The sequence below is a fragment of the Pieris brassicae genome, chromosome 6 (genome assembly GCF_905147105.1).
Source record: "Pieris brassicae chromosome 6, ilPieBrab1.1, whole genome shotgun sequence".
Lineage (NCBI taxonomy): Eukaryota > Metazoa > Arthropoda > Insecta > Lepidoptera > Pieridae > Pieris > Pieris brassicae.
This window is the reverse complement of record NC_059670.1, coordinates 2,432,728-2,449,903: the sequence shown is the minus strand read 5'-3', so window position 1 is coordinate 2,449,903 and position 17,176 is coordinate 2,432,728. Positions and strand designations below refer to the sequence as shown.

General features: G+C 30.2%; 1 protein-coding gene across 1 annotated transcript in view; it reads left to right on the top strand.

Moving 5' to 3' along the window:
• The first annotated feature begins 869 nt into the window (after positions 1 to 869).
• The window catches only part of LOC123710941 (acid sphingomyelinase-like phosphodiesterase 3a), a 42,688-nt gene continuing 26,381 nt past the window's right edge, over positions 870 to 17,176 (top strand). Inside the window, exon 1 of the mRNA XM_045663282.1 lies at positions 870 to 1,006. The gene's annotated coding sequence lies outside the window, so the exon portion shown is untranslated. The remainder of the gene's footprint in view (positions 1,007 to 17,176) is intronic.

The following is a 17,176-nucleotide window of genomic DNA, read 5'->3' as shown; positions in this document are numbered from 1 at the left end:
CTAATAGGCAACTATGGCGAAACATCGTGAAGCGCATCACATCTGCCACTTTTATCACCACTACTACATAGCGATCACGACCGTTCTGTCAAGAGTGTACCGGATACAAAGAAGAAGTATCTGTTACCATTATTTTATATGTTAAAACATCGTAACCATGGTAACAAACATCGCATTAAATGAACGTTTTGTTATATACGTTCTAAAAATATTACATGCTTACTATAATCCTGTATATGTTTTTCTCAATACTAGACGGTCATTAGCTATGTATTACACCTGTAATACTGTAAGTTTTATGTCTTTCAAAAGCCGCCAAAGTACCTACATGGAAGTAGGTACTTTGGTGGCTTTTGAGATGAGAATATGGTCACTTTCTAAACAATTGGAGGTAGTATCTCCCAGGAAAGACCGCTAAAGGAAATGATTCCATAGTTCGCTTAAGAAAAATGACTGAAGACGTGAAAGACTTCCAGCCAACAAGGTGATTTGGATGAAATTTTATTATAAAATATTTTAATATATTATATTAAAAATAATTCTACAGGCAGTAAGTTTTTGGTGCCTTTTTAAATAATAAATTAAAATGCATATAGGTAACTAAACTAAAACTCTTCTCTAAAACTAGAAAAGCGCTAGGTGCTATTAGCCGATTTATTTTGCAGTCATAATCTATATAAAATTCAACTATTTCAATACTGCATCACCATTTACGAAAAATTTCTCTTCCAGATTCAATTTTTCAGCTGAAAGCCTTCAGTTGTGAAACTTCAGAATATGCGAAGCCGAGCTTTTCCGAAGAGTGCCGAGAATTTACTTTGGAATGACTTAAAATGGGATCGCTGCCTCAGTTTAACGTTGATAGTCGACGAGGGAGCATGTGATGGTCAGTGTCCGTCTCTCGATCGTGTGTGAAATGAAGTGTATAGTGATAAAACTCAAGACATAAGTGATCGTTTCAGATTTCTAGTGTATGTGACGCTTTAGTAAAAGAGTTAATTTACAGGTCAGTGATTTTGTGTATTCAAAAGTTGAGATTAACAATAACTTTTATAAATTTTATGGATTGAACGATGTTTTATAGGGAGTAACTTTAGCTAGTGCACATTATTTTAATGTGTTTCTTTTTGTGCTATGAGGTTCACATCTTTCAGTGAAAAGATATGATAATTGAAACTCCGTATGTAATTTATATACCCAAAATTTAACGTGTACAATTCTGGAAAATAAAATATTCATTATTCAATCATTAATATTTAGCCCTATTTTATAGAATTGAATAAATATTTCGTGAAAAAAAATACATAAGGCAAACGGGACACTCAAAACAATTTTGGCGAAAGCTTTAGCGCTCGCCAATTTGATTGAGAGAAAATTTGATTACACAGTGAATTATCTACATACTCATCGATTCATTATGTCTAATACAACAAATTTTACATGAATGCTTTCAAATTATAGCCGCATAGGAACGAAAAATATAATACCAACAATCGATTTATAATAATATAATAAAGATTTCGTGCTACTCGACACGCGATCAACAGTAAATAATAAACAGCGAGGTGGTTTACAGATGATTATCGTTTTAATTATAAAGTGTATTTTACGAATATTCATATTGCATAGTAGTATTTTGATTTCGATTTTTCGAGTTTGAAGTACTTGGCTGAAATACTAATTAAGGTGTACTTTGACTTGTGTATAAGATGTGGTATTGAATATTTGAGGAAAACGAGTATGATGGCAATACCAAATTTTCAAGCGAAGCTAAATTTCGAAAATATTTCGTATTATTTTTCTTTAATTTACTAAGTATAAATTTAAGATAGGTAACGTTAGTTTAAATCAAAATCAGTTGGCTTTATATCAACGCTCATACGAAATATATAATATAAATTTTGACAGGTATTTGAAGCCAGTTGTTCATGTTGTTTTGTTCTTTAAAAAGCTATAACTTGAAAATAAGAAGGGTTTTTATCTATTTTTTGTTGACATACACTTTCTGTTCAGTTGAAGACGCCTGGACTATTTGGCAAGTTCCTTTTTTATGTTTAAAGGGATCCGATAGGCCCTGAGTAAAATGTTTATTAAAGAGAGTAGTGTTTAAACTGTTTGGAAATTTAAAGATACATGTTTTCGGTAATGGCCGACCTAGTTGCAATCTGTCTTTTAAGAACATTAGATATATTCCATACAAATACACAATTACTAACAGCAATATAAATTTAACTTGAAGGTAAGTGCTGAAATCTTACAAAACAAAATGTGTAGGCTACACTTTATATGGACTATAGTTGAGTTACCTTATTCATAAGCTCTTCTTAAAATTTACAATTATAAGCAAACGACTTTGATAAGTTTGAAACAAATTTTTAAAGAAAATCATTTCAAATTGTTATTGAAATCATTTCAAAGTTGAAAAGTATATTTGCGAATATTATGTAAGTAATAGTAAGGGTCTTTAAGAAAGGATTATATAGAGGAAGGCTGTTAAAATTTAACTCAGTACGACGTAAGACTATACAATAGCTTACTCTATCTTCAGAAAGTCATATCAGGTCAAATATGTCGCATGACATTTCCAGTTTTCATGCATATAATGATGTCATATTTAAAGAAATGTAATGCTACGCTTTGCTACGTCGTAGCAAAATTGACCTGTTCGAATTTTGAATTTAATATCACATACATTTACGGCAAATAATTCGACGTTACTTTTAAAAACTTAGTTTACGTGGGTACTATACGTTTTATGTTGATAAGAAACGCTTTATTTTTTAATATGTTTTCAAAATTACAATCTAAGGAACCAAAACATAGCGCTAATTATTACTACAATGCTTTGACTAATACAGAATACTGATACAGAAGTCATACTTTGCACTACGTATTGATTCTAAATCTTATCCTAGAGCCGTTTAATAATCAGCTACAATTCGTAAAGGGCCAGTCACAACAAAAAATTAAATATTAATTTCAATTCTATACCAGTAATGAAAAAAAGTATTCATGCGTGAATTGAAAGCACTTTATACTCTTATAATAAAGGGCGATAGTTTAATTTTTTTTTATTAAAGTTAATTTACTATGTAAAAACTTTTAAATTTAATTTTTACCTTTTGACAATACAATATAAATTTAGGTATAATTGGTTATTACCATCTAGTACAATTGAATAGAATGATCACAATTCATTTTTCTTTTGACTAATTAAACGAAATGCGATTTCGTCTTTTGTTTTGCAACCTTAGTCACGGTATAAACTTATTTACGTTATACGAGTAAAGTTAAGTACATAGTATCACAGTTTTAATATAGAAAGTTTATATTTAGGGACCGGTTTAGTCCGGATATCAACAATTAAAGAAAAAACTATCATAATTTTATAACAGTCAGTTTGTTCTAAAACACTATTTAGAATATAAAAAAATCAATGATACGGAATGCGTTAGCGTGGGAAATGAATTCATTGGGGTACCAGATCTGATTTTCTCTTTAGTTGGCAGTGGTTTTTATTAATAAAAAAACGATTTTCAATTGTTTTCCCTACTTTATTTTCGACACAAAAAGCTCTTTATCAATTAATGTCATCAAATCAAGTTTATCACTTATTAAAGAATAACTTTAAATCATCGCAGTCACTCCAATCTCCCCTCGACCTCAATCAAATTAACTTTTTGCGATCGCAGCCACTTTGAAACACGTCCACAATCCTGCGAATTCGAAACTCGAGACTATTACGAAATACGGAATAGAAGGAATGTGTGGAATATTATTATTATTTTACAAAAGGTTTTAATTTTGAATCAGACATTTTTTAACAGTTTTTGATAAAGTAATTTATGAAGAGGTAATCGGTAGAACTTTGATATCCAGGACATAGCTCGCAACGCAGAATATTTCCTTTAGACAATAATAAATCCTATATTTGCAATGAAAGTGGTACATGAGATGGATTCTGGGCTAAGAATTTTCTGATTGCTTAGCAACAGTTTATAAGTCTTTACAACGTGTTCCATTAATTTTTTTACATTTAAAAACTTGATGAAGGAGTATCGAGATAAAATATTAGTGGGAACACCATAGAAACCGTGTCATAATAAGATCGACTAGCTATGTGGATCTAAATGTTCTATACGCCCTCGCGAGCCCTCTGGCATTGAAAGTGTCCACGGTAACATTTAATATCAGATGAGCCTCCTGTTCTCTATAAAAACGTGTGTGTATGGGTAAGCAAGGTGAAGTGACAACCTAATTTACCCTCATGTGATTTTTTGCTTGGTTAGTTAAATTAAATTGTAAATTCATTTATAAAATTCGTACGCTGAATGTTTTATACGTCTGTAATATTATCAAATGAAATCTACCGTTCCCATACAAAATTAAAAGTCAGTGACAAAAAACAACGTTATTTGGTCACATAATAATATCAAGTAATCCTAGCTAAAACTCCTGTTCCTAGCTAAAAATCGACAGCGTAAGGCATCAATGAAGCAGTGTTAGGCTTCACCGTGCGGCTTTTACCAGAAGTCGTAGGTCGTAGATGAATGCAAAACTAACGAACTTTCTACTGTCTATGTATGCATTTAATAGTTGCTCGTACGAGAAACAAAGGAGGGTTTTTAACCCAAAAAGAATTATCACGTACTTGCTGGCACGGCATATATAAACATCTGAGCCCCGGACCAAGTCGTTAAAGCACGGTTAGTGTGTGTGATGGCAATTACCTTACCAATAAAAATCTATCTAAAAAACAGATACTGACACCGGAAGCAGTGCACTATTGATTTATTTTAACAAATGAACTGAACGTTTTAATCCCGCTGACGTGTATTTTAAGTTTATTCAGTAGCTTCGTTTATAAAGCTATTCTCTACCATCGAACATCTGCAACAGTTTTTTAAGTCTTGAGTTAGCGAAACTTTCCTTTTACCCGGAAAGAGGAAAAACTCAGAACACTTTTAAATTAAACTTTGTGCAATGTTTAATTCAAACACCGTTAAACACTGGTTTTTGTTTACGTAATTTTGTTATTCTAATATATTTAAGGAACATTGTATAAGAACCAATGTCTTGGATTTTTTTATATAATATATAAACAATGCATTTCCTTTGCAATATATATTATAAATTAAAAACCCTTCATATAATTAATTCTGTATTGACAAGTGTTTATGACAAGAGTCATATGATATAAGTGATTACGACAAGAGTCTCACATAATAAAAACATACTTCCTTATAAGTTTGACGTTGAATATTCGTCAGATTTGCGTGTAATAATTCCGGGCTATGAACAGACTGACGAAGGATTTAACGTCACTGGCATGTGTCGCGTAATGTATTCATGCATTTGTTACGCCAGATAATTACTTGATTTAGGTATTGGTATGGACTTTATTGAATAAGTATATACTCTTAAGTGAATAAAGTGGAAAATCAATTCATAAAATTTGCACCTTATCTATTTAAGAGATATTTAAATAAATATGTCCTACGCCTGGTATAAGCAAGTGTTTTTTACTATTAATGTGACAAGTATGCGTAGCACACGAGACTGGAGCACGGGGTATGGGACAGTTATTGTTTCACTGATAATTTAATTGTATATAGTATGAATAGTATGATTTGTTAATTAAAAGACATTAAAATGATTTAATTATGTTCAATTTTTATTTTATTTTGTAGTGTAACGAAGTGTAAATAAATAAATAAAATAATCTTAATGAATAACACAATATCTGAATAAGAAAATCTATATCTATAGATGATTTTTTATATTCGGTCCAGTTATTTTTGATTTCATCCGTAACAAACATATATTTATTAATTTTTCTTTTTACCATTTCATTTCGTAGAACAGTCGTAATTTATTGCTCTTCTATTCCTAGTATTTTTATTTTGCTTACTGTTGTTTGCATCATCAGATTTTTTCATTAATAAGTATTTTTTAGTTATTTATTAAGTACAAAACATGCTCTGTGCTTGTGTAATAATTTTTGGTTTTTATTAATTTCTCAATGTAAAATTTAGTATACACTCATACGCTCATTGTCGCTCATAACAAAAATATGAACACAAAACTATAAACCTTTCCCCTTGATAATATTAGTGTTAAAAAATCTTCTACACTAGTCTTACGAAAATTCTTCACATAAAGAGATTTCCAAAAATATTACTAATAGTATAATAGCCAACTTACCCCATTACGCGAAGTAGAAACAGGCATAATGTTAGTTTTGCGGTCCTTTTCGTGATAACGACTCCATCGGAAGTTTTAATAGAATTCCTATAACAATGAGATGGAATAAGAATATTGTTCTAGTTTTGTTTTGCGATTAAGTAAAAGTAAGGTTAGTTTGGTATGCAACAGTGACAGTGGCTTAACAGAATAAGCGTGCTTCATTAATATACCTCTAAGTTTTAAACTTAGAGGTATATATATGAAGTAATAAAATAATGTAATTAAATGATTTTCTTCTTTATAGTCTTCATCACAGAAGGTCGTCTTGAAAAGCACTAACTGTTACGTCAAACAGAAGAGTCAAAGTCAAAAATCGCTTAATCATATAGGTAACACAATGTACATTGATGAACGTCAATAAAAAAGAAATATACATTAAATGCTTCTAATTTTACATTTACTGCCAGTTCTCAAATCAAGGGCGTAGATCGGAAGAGAAAAACTGGCAACAAACTCTCCGCCACTCTTTTTAATCGCCAAGTATTATGTTATATGTTCTGACGAGCCTGTTGCTTGTAGTATTCGACACGTTTCTGTTCTGCCATATTCTGGTCAGTTTGCTTTCCCAAGTACACAAATTCGTCCACTAATTCAAAAGTAATGACTTTTGTCTTTATCCTAGTAGTAGAAATATTGGACATTTAAATTTGTTTGCACTCTGGTAAACAGAACCGTCATTTTCCGTTCCGAGGAGGCAAATAACGTTGTTTCATCTGCATATCGGAAGTTGCTAATGTTGTTGCCTCCAATAGAAATGCCTCCACCCCCATATACTAATTATATTATATTTATAGACAAAAGAAGATATAGGAGAAATCCTTGATTTTCTTGTCTTTTAATTTTAGAAGAATTTCGCAGCTGATGCAACATACAAAATCACCATCCGGCAAAAATATTACTTTTAAAATCCCTAAGGTCTCAATATACAAAATATACTCCAGAGGTTGCCTGTACTATTAAAGATCAGAGTTCAACTTGAATTAATAACGCATAAGTGGACTGGCCTCGTTTTATAAACGTGTAACGATAATAATTATAGTAATGAAAGATAATAAAATCTATTTTTGTGACATATAATTCAATATTCGTAGAAAAAATATTTTATGAAAATTTTTGTTATTTATTACCAGTATACTCGCAAGTCGTATTATAAAAGCTTTTTTTTCATCTTAATATGAGTTTAAAAAATTAAACGGTTCCACCATTAACTCATAGTTAGTGAATAAATTATATTAGATCTGTTTAGATCATAAAACTAATATATATCAAAATACTGTGGTATACTATGAAGAGAAATTTGGTTTTGTGCTTCCATGAGGTTTGCATTTGACAAAGTATTTCAAAATCATATATTTGTAGTAAAATAAACTTATTTCTACTGATCTGATGAAGTTCTATGAGTAATATTTTAATATTATTAATTACTCATCGGTCACAACAATTGAAACATGCATATTATGTATATAGTAATGTATACTTTTTCAATTCTCATACCTACCAATATCCGACACTAATTTAGTTTGGGGACTTTCAACTTTACGCCTTCTTATAAGGTACAGTGGTGTCCAGACACTGCAAAGTACTTTACATATTTTCTTAGGTATACCACAAAGCTAATGTTATATTGTGGCCAACCAGGAATCAAACCGCGAGGCATATGTTTCATTCTATTGTAAATAAAAAATCTGCCCAAAACCATGATAATTCAACAAATAATAAAAATTAGACATGTATAATTTATTCTCACTTAATTCGTAATTAACTCAAAACGTAGTCGGTTAACATGTTTAATTACTTAATTTACAATTCAAATTAAATAAAGGTTCAAAGCTGGCTAATGGTCAAGCCAGTGTTGATGTTTTAAATATTATTCTATAGCCTGGTTAAGTGCGCATTTAACCGTGACAATGATCGAGCAAAGCCTGTGTTTTATGAACTGAGTTTCTATGATGGCTTGATCGTATGGTGACGAAGAAAATCGTTGGCCATCTTAGACCCAAAATTCGATGACTCGTGTCCGAAACAGTCTCCAAATACAATAAAATTCAAGTCAAACTCAAAAAAACTTTATTCATATAGGTAAACAAGTACATTTATGGACGTCAGAAAATAATTATTAGTTATAACTTTACATTTACTACCAGTTTCCAAGTCAAGGGCGTAGAGCGGGCAAGAAGAACTGGCAAGAAACTCTCCGCCACTCTTTTTAATCGCCACGTTTTGAGTCTTTGTTGAGCAAATCAATCCCAAAGATTTGGATCATTTAAATATTCGTCAAATTGATAAAAAGCTTTATTGAATAATTTACGTTTAACGAGAGTTTTGAATTTATTCAGTGATATTTATCCAATTTCGCTTGGGACTTTGTTGTAAAAACGAATACAATTTCCATATATGGAGTGGTTTATCTTCTGAAGTCTGGTTAGTCGTCTAAACTAGTTAGTCGCTTGAATTAGGTCTTTTTCGAGTATTATAATGGTGAAAGTCACCATTTGTTTTAAAATAGTTTATATTTTGTAGTACATACCACCAAATAGTGTCATAATATTAAATTTGCCAATCATAATGATTAATGCAGAAATCTGAACTGAATGTAAAATAATGTTTTTTTTTCAAATAACTAATTATTTCGATTAAGTAATACGTTAATGAAAACGGCATCGATTTTGACTATAGCAACAAAAGATGGAGCGTACCACTTGCGCATTTATAATGTGGAAGACAACCAGTCATTATTTATTTTCAACACATTTGTAAGATTTAATGTCGGGGCGGCCTCAATGTTATATTTCTCGCCTTTGGTATAAAAATATTTTTGCATTCGTTTGAGTGGTCCCCAAGTGTCATCGTGGTACTTCAGCTGGGTCAAGATTTCTTTAACTGGTGAAAACTGTAACACAGTTTTTAAGAACACTTTCTCGCTTGATGGAGAGCGGTATCTCAATGTTTTTATATATTTTTAATTAAACAAAAACAGTGTTGGATATTTGACTATGGAAATTTATTTATTGATAATACACATGGCGTAAAGAATAAAAGTAACTTCAGTCAAAAACGTTAACGACGACATCGTTTAGAACAACACCGGTTATATTGACCAAAATCAAAGGTCCCAGCGGGTAACATTATTAGGTACTTAATAACAATGTCATCGGCTGTTACGACTATTGCTTTTTAGTACTAAATATGAGTAGTGCCTTCCGTTATAAAAGATTTTGACTGTATTTAATTTTTTTTTTATTATTATATTAATTGTAAGGGTAAAACAAGGATGGACATCGATGCCAGCCATTCTGAACGTAAAGCGCGAGCTAGGAAAATATAAATTGTAGAAAATGTAGGAACAAACAAATTAACTTATATATTAATCATTTTATTTAATAAAAACATTTTTTTAAATAATTTAAATTATTAAAACATTGTTTGTTGCAAGAGTCCACACCCATAAAAACAAGAACGATTGAATAAACACCATATGATTAGCTCTAATCATAAGACATATTTAACAAATTCAAATCCCATATGCATTTTACACTTACTGCCAGATCTTATATTAAGAGCGTAGAATGGACGAGATGAACTCTCCGCTACACTTTTTAACTAATTTCAATCAACGGAAAATGAAATAATTTTAATATCATTGCAGGCAACCAGTATAAAAATATCGATCAAAGTGAATCCGAGATCGATTTGTTAATGGTATCTAGTCTATAATTGTATTACAAAGTTTCTCCAACGATTACTTTGAATGAAATTACACTAATGCATTTAGTCTCCCCAACTCTAAAAAGTATAAAACAGTTTGCAATTTCCTTATTTATGTCTGCACGCGATCCTCGCATCAACGTTTACATGTTTTTATAATTGCAATATACATTTTCATCTTTCTAATATTAAAATGTTACTATAGAGCGAATTTATCTGTGAAAAACATGGATACTTTTCAGTGTTTGTCTAGAGGTTACAACCCATCATCATGAATTGGTCACAGAGTACACCAATGGATGTGCCTTTCAGTGTGCATGTAACACTTGCTAGTGCGGTGAGGCAATGAATAACGAAACTAAAATCTTGGCGGGGAAACCACGTACCTTAAAAATCAAGTTGGCTACTTTTACTATTAAGAAGATTTTATAAAAAAAATACTATTTAATATGTAAAAATAATAACTAATGCAGAAGATCATACACAACTTCATAAGTACTTTTTCAAAAATAACTTGAATAGAAGACCATACAAAACTTTATTCTACTAAGAAAACTAATATTTAATATTGAAGTATAATAAATTCAAATCCCGTTAAACCTTAAAGCTCAAACCTACTTTTTATTCAATAATTATTGGATTAGACTAGGAATAACTAATGAAAGGGATGACCCCAGTGGTAAATGATAGTTGAAGTTAATTTAAAAAAGTTACCTATAATCCTTGAGATATCATCAGCTGTTATAACAGTGTCTGTCTTCAGCCAATCCATTCAATCGGTCGATTGTGTTTTCATGTTGTTCATTCAGGGTTATGTCTGATGTAACGGATAAATTTTGCCTACTATTGATCAAAATTTATAATTTGCTGTTATATTTCGTAAGCAAAATCACTTCGTATATAATGATACAACATTAAAAACCTATAACCGTAATTATGTTATAAATTGATAGAATTTGTATTGCATACTAGCCTAAATATAATTTAGCAGTGACAATTAAAAACAGTTTGAACATTTGAATGATAAACAGTTTAAAAGGTAGATATTTAATTTTTTGATTTATCGTGTTTAAAATCTAAATACATCATCATAATAATTGGACAAAGTCGTAGTAAGAACGTATTATAAAGTATTAAATTACAATAATAGTAAAAAGATGAATAACAATTATATATTTTAGACGAGTCTTTTAATTAACAGAAACATCGAGATATACTTACATTAGACTACAAAGTAATGTTACATTGATCACAGTACATTCAAACATCTGACGAGTCAGGCTTTCATCTTAAGCTCTCATATCGAACTGATATCTAACGACTGATTGACTATAGAGTTATAGTCAGGTACATGATAGTTTTGGATGGACCTGTAAATGCTAGGCTACGACTCTGCAGCACAATAAGTAATAAATGGAAAAAAAGCGATTTTAGATACAGTGTTGATGCAATTCTGATTATGATAAGTAATATGTATACCAAATACAAATTATATTAAGGTTTTAACAGCATAAAATATGCATTTATTACTCATAAAAATATATTTTTAGTGAGATGATTTAGGTTGCCCAAAGCTTATTTAAAAAAGCTTTAGCAAAGCTTTTGGTTGATTATTTGGATAATACAGGAATCAATTTCAATATTTAATATGCTATTCGATATCGAAAGTATTTAAATATAGTTTCTTAATACAAGTATATAATATATACAATTTTCTCGCAACTAATAGAAAATTATAAGTCGTAGCAAATATGAATATTTGCGATCTTAATATTATGAGACTTATACATCAAAGGCTTCTTTGCACCTTTGACACATTAGCTATTTTCTTGTGGCTTCCGTTAGTTAGTTAGTATTAATTTTACTCTTAATATATAACAAATATATACAGTTAATAAACAGTAAATATTTTTTTTACTCAGCGTTTTTTAAGTCATTTTATTTTATTTCATATTTTATGTGGAACCAGCTGCCCGCTGATGTATTTCCGAACCAATTCCACTTCGAGTCATTCAAGAAAAGAGCCTACCTTATTTTAGAAGGCCGGTAACGCACTCGCAAGCTCTCTGGCATTGAGAGTGTCCATGGGCGGTATCACTTAACATCATGATGAGCCTGCTCCCCTTCATCCCCATGAAGAAGAAAAAAAACATAGATGATAGTGCTAGAGCACACAAACACATATTTGACATACCCACGTGCATGAATTTAATATTTGTTCATTAAGTAAACTCATATTTACTTAAACATAGTCAACATATACTTGTTTACTTACAATTATAAATATAGACGAAAATTTTACACCGCCAGTTCTCAAATTGAGAGCGTATCTATTTATAACTACAATATCTTTGCAATGTATATTATAGCTAACTGATATCTTTAATGTGCTTCACGTCCTTAAATCAGTTACAAATCGAGCTATTGCCCATGTTAAGAAACAGTTCGTTACAATATATTTTAAGATAAAAAGGACTCTAAATTGACCTGGTTAGTGTGGCTGCTGTTTATCAATTCGACTTAGGGTCCTTTGAGAAAAGAACGTATCAGTTCTGAAAAGGCCGGCAACGCACTTTTGAGCCTTCGGCAATGAGGGTCCATGGTCCTCATATTAGATAAAAAAAATTAAAGGTAGAAGTTAGATTTCCTCCGAAGTTTTAATAATTTTTGATCACTTATTTTTTGCAATAAAAAATAAACAAATGAAGAAATGTAAAATGCATCTCCATTTATTGGGAACTTTTCAAACTAATGCAACATATATCAGTAGTTTTTAGATTTAATTCTGCAACATATAAATCCCACGATTAATTGATAGAAATCTATTTAAAACCTCAAAGACGGCATTTCATTAAAAAAATAAACTTTCAATATATGTAATCTCTTAAGAAGCTTGACCAATATCAAGTTCTTTCATGTCAGTCTCTACGATTTTATTCAGGAAATTGGATTCTTTTACGATCGCATATAAATCTCACTCTCTTCGCTAAGTGAATCTATTTGTTGGCTCTTTTCAATACTGGATTTTTAGATTGCTACGAATAAATTATTATTATGGCGATGCATGAAAATAGAAGTTATCTTACTTTTATTCCGATAGAAAAGCATTGATGAAGAACACAACATGTTCTAACGTAGAACCTGTGTGCTTAGCCTGGCTTATATTTAAAATATTTTTTGTTTGAAAGGGCTACAATTTTATATAATTATTAATTAAAAGTTGTATAAAGGATACTTATACTTTCTAAAGGAGTTTTGTATTAGTGTGAGATATATCGTTTTAAAAATATATATTTACTTGGAACCTACAATAATTCAATAGTAATACTAATGCAATCCGTGGGAGCTTAGTGGCTACGCGCGTAATTTTTAACCAGGTCCTGCATTTAAGTCCTGGTAATCTGCAAGTGGAAGTTTTTCTGTATTATAGGAATATCTCACGTGGAATAGAGAAACAGGAGGAGGGCGGTTCCTGATACAAAAAGGACGTATTACAACGGTTGATCGCTTATTGCCTACAAAAAAACAACACATATTCTGTCGGTCTCATCGGATGGTTACGTGACTCATAGAACTGCAAAATTAAGTAAATTATTTTTTAGTTTGTAAACTGTCATCTAATTACTTCGTAGCACCTACTTCGCGAGACACAGATACAGCTCAATATTACTATCTTATATAATAACGGTTGCTTAAAACCGAATGTGTTTATTTAAACTATATAATTTGCAATACGGAGTACCCTAATCAATAGAACATAGTTCTACGGTAAAGGTTAAACTTGCATCGGAACCCTGGTAATGTACCCTGGATTTTTACGTGCGCATTTGACATTGTATTTATAGAAGGGTTCATATGCACGAAGGTGATACCACCCGGAGTTACACATGAATGAGTGCAAAAGCGTGCCCGACTTTAAGGAATTGATAATATATTTTCGTGCTGGACCAAATGTCCGTTTTCTGGTTTTATATTGTGGTTTTACGCGGCAGACTATTGTTAATATTTTTTTTATATGATGTAACATATACTAAATCATTTATTTGAATAATAGGGTTATCCTACAATAATAATCTAATTACATATATTTTTAATTCCAGTTCCATTCATGTACCCCGCACTTATAATTAATTCGCTACCGATTCTGTTATAAGTTTCGAATTAAGCTGAACTAACAGAAAGCCGAAACCACGAGAAACTGTTTGAAATTTTTGGATAAAATTAAATTGCTTTGTAGAAAACTCCAACGCGGATATTGTACACGTTTGTGGCATACTTACGAAATACAAAGACGGCCCAATTCACAATTTTAATCTGATTTTCATTAAACTATTCTTCCGGTCGCTTATAGTAATAAAAATTATTGCTTTCTTTAAAGATTATTATAATATAAGAAGACCAGTGATAATTTAATTACACGAGTTAGTTAGATATGAGTACGGATGAATGAAATTAAACTGATTGGATTGGATTGGATCAATCAGTTTGACAAATAATTTAATTTAATTAAACTATCTCTGGTATCTGGTATTCTTAGACTATTATATCTTTAAAGAAATTTTATTTAAAAAAGCATCAAGACTTAACTTAACGGCTATGAAAACCGAATTAATTGAAGTGAAACTTCTTCATCGGCGTTGAAAAAAAAATTTAACCGTCACATTTTTCCGTTACGTGCCATCTTTTTCCCCATAAATATTTTACAATTAATGAAATTCTGTAATAATCTTAGTAGTAATAAGGTAAAATGAAATAATTGTATTATTTGTATTCATGTATATAATAATAAAATCCTTTTGTTAAACTTTATCTAATTTTATTTTATTTAACCAATTTCTGTGAAGTTTCATGTAGTAGATCATTTTTTGAAAAATAAGCTCATAAAGAAGTTTCACATCTTACGTGTGTACACTAGTAAAAAAATGTGTTAAATTTAAATAAATAAATTATATTTATTGTAAATATATTAAACATAATAACGTGTTTAACTACCACATTTACATAATAATTTTGAATTGTAGAATCGTGAAGATTTTATACATTTATACGTCAATATCTAAATATTTAATTTTGGAAGCATACTTTTTGTTCTTAAATTTGATATTGTCATTTTAATGATGTCGATGTATACAGTTATGAACAGTAAAAAAGTAAAATTGATAATTAAGTTCCAACATCACATAAACCTTTAACTTAAATATATACGACATATGTTTACTTTGTCAAGATTCTCCTTCTTACGACTTTTACTAATTCTCATATCATGCTCATTTTGTTAGTAGTATCATCAAATTAAAAATTAACTCCCACGTCCTCTGAACCGCCCGAACCTGATAAACTTATAAACGACTGTAATGTCATGTTTGACGTGTGTAAAGAAATAAAACTATTGTTATTTGATTCACAAAGTTGCCAATTTAACATTTAAAACAACAAATAGTACTTAATCAAAGAAAAAACAAAGTAATCAAACAAAATCAAAGTCTTCCCGCCTCTTCAAATACAGGAAGTATCTTCACATCATTCATCACATCTTCTTTAGAGAGGTGGAAAATATCAATATCCTCATAATTGGTGTCGTAGTTAGAAAAAAAGTTCGTATTTTAATTTAACGCAATTAAATTATTTATTATGTCGTATGTATGAATATATTAATATCTTAAAACTTATAACCTAAGAACTACTTCGTGGTATAAAGCACAAGCAAAATCTTATCATATTAGTCTATTAGATTGCGTTACTAAAGTCATTTTTCAATATTTTTACTTATTATTTATTTAAAAAAATAAGGCCTAAATTATTTAAAAACAGATTTCATTAAAGGTTTCAATTTTCGCTACGAGCTTATCACTTGGCATCTTGCAGTTTGCTGTTGCTACATTTTTTATACGTCCATTAGCTTATTAAATTTGCGTATTTATTTGTTTTACTATGTAATTTAAAAATTACTTTTTAACTAAAGTTTATTTGGTACTGATTGTATAAAATCACAATCAAAAAACATTTATTTAAATTGGGAACCAATTACAATGTACGTATAAAAGCGAAACTAAATGATAAATATGTAACGCCACTATTTCAAAACGTCAATAAAAGTACAAAACAGCCATTTTGCGGTTGGAATCGCTGCCAAGCCCATGAAAGGCTTTGTTTGGCGAAAAAGATTAAATGGCTGAAGTCTGAAACAAAAGCCTGACGTTTCGTAGCGGGGTTACGGTTCGGAAGTCACTTAACTTTAGCTCTGTGTCTAGGTAAAGGGTTGGCTTAATGTATACATATTCATATTTTATATCACACAATATAGTATTGCATTAATAAATTGAGGATTTACACTAATCGAAAATTGTGAAAAAATCTAATTTCATTGAAAAATAGACATTTAAAATATTTTAATAACAGCTACATTTATTTTATAGATAGTATTACCCACTGTATAGTGTTTGTTTAAAAATATAATTTGTAAGTGTGTAGCAAATAAACAATTGATTATATTTGTATATTTTCCAACACCTTTTTTATACAATGTGTAAGTAATTTGCGTGTTTATTGAGGCAATGTTTAGAATTAAGACATGACAATATTATCGCTTTTATAGTTTTGTAGTTAAATGCGCACATAGAAAGAAAGTCTTATTGGTGCATAGCCGGGGCTCGAACCTTCCATCTCAGGGATGAGAGTCGCACGCTGAAAAAACTAGGCCATCACTGCTCTATCAATTGTTTATAAACAAGGCAGATATATTATCCTCAGATTACACAAGTTTACAAATAAACGATATATACTTATTTTACAATTAATACCACCCCTATATCAACATAGTATCAAAATTATGTGTAATTTTGTTCCACACGCAACAACTTTAAAAAAATATAATTCTTCACATAAATTAAAAAAATTGTAAATATTTTATCAGACATACAAGTTGTCTCTAGGAACACAACTTTCGCATTATTATTATTAACACATTCTATACTTAATAGATACCTAATAACCTATAACTAATAAGCGTATTCATTATTATTAAAGATATACTACAAATACATTTCTTAGAGATTGGTTACATATATAAATAACGCAACAATAGTTCCTTGCTTCATACATTCCTGCACCCCTTGGAAAATTATTAACATCAGGTTATGTTTTTGCATACGGTTTTCTATTTAAGATATTATTATCCCAGTCTGCATCTACATAGCCACAATCACAATACCACAATATTGAATAA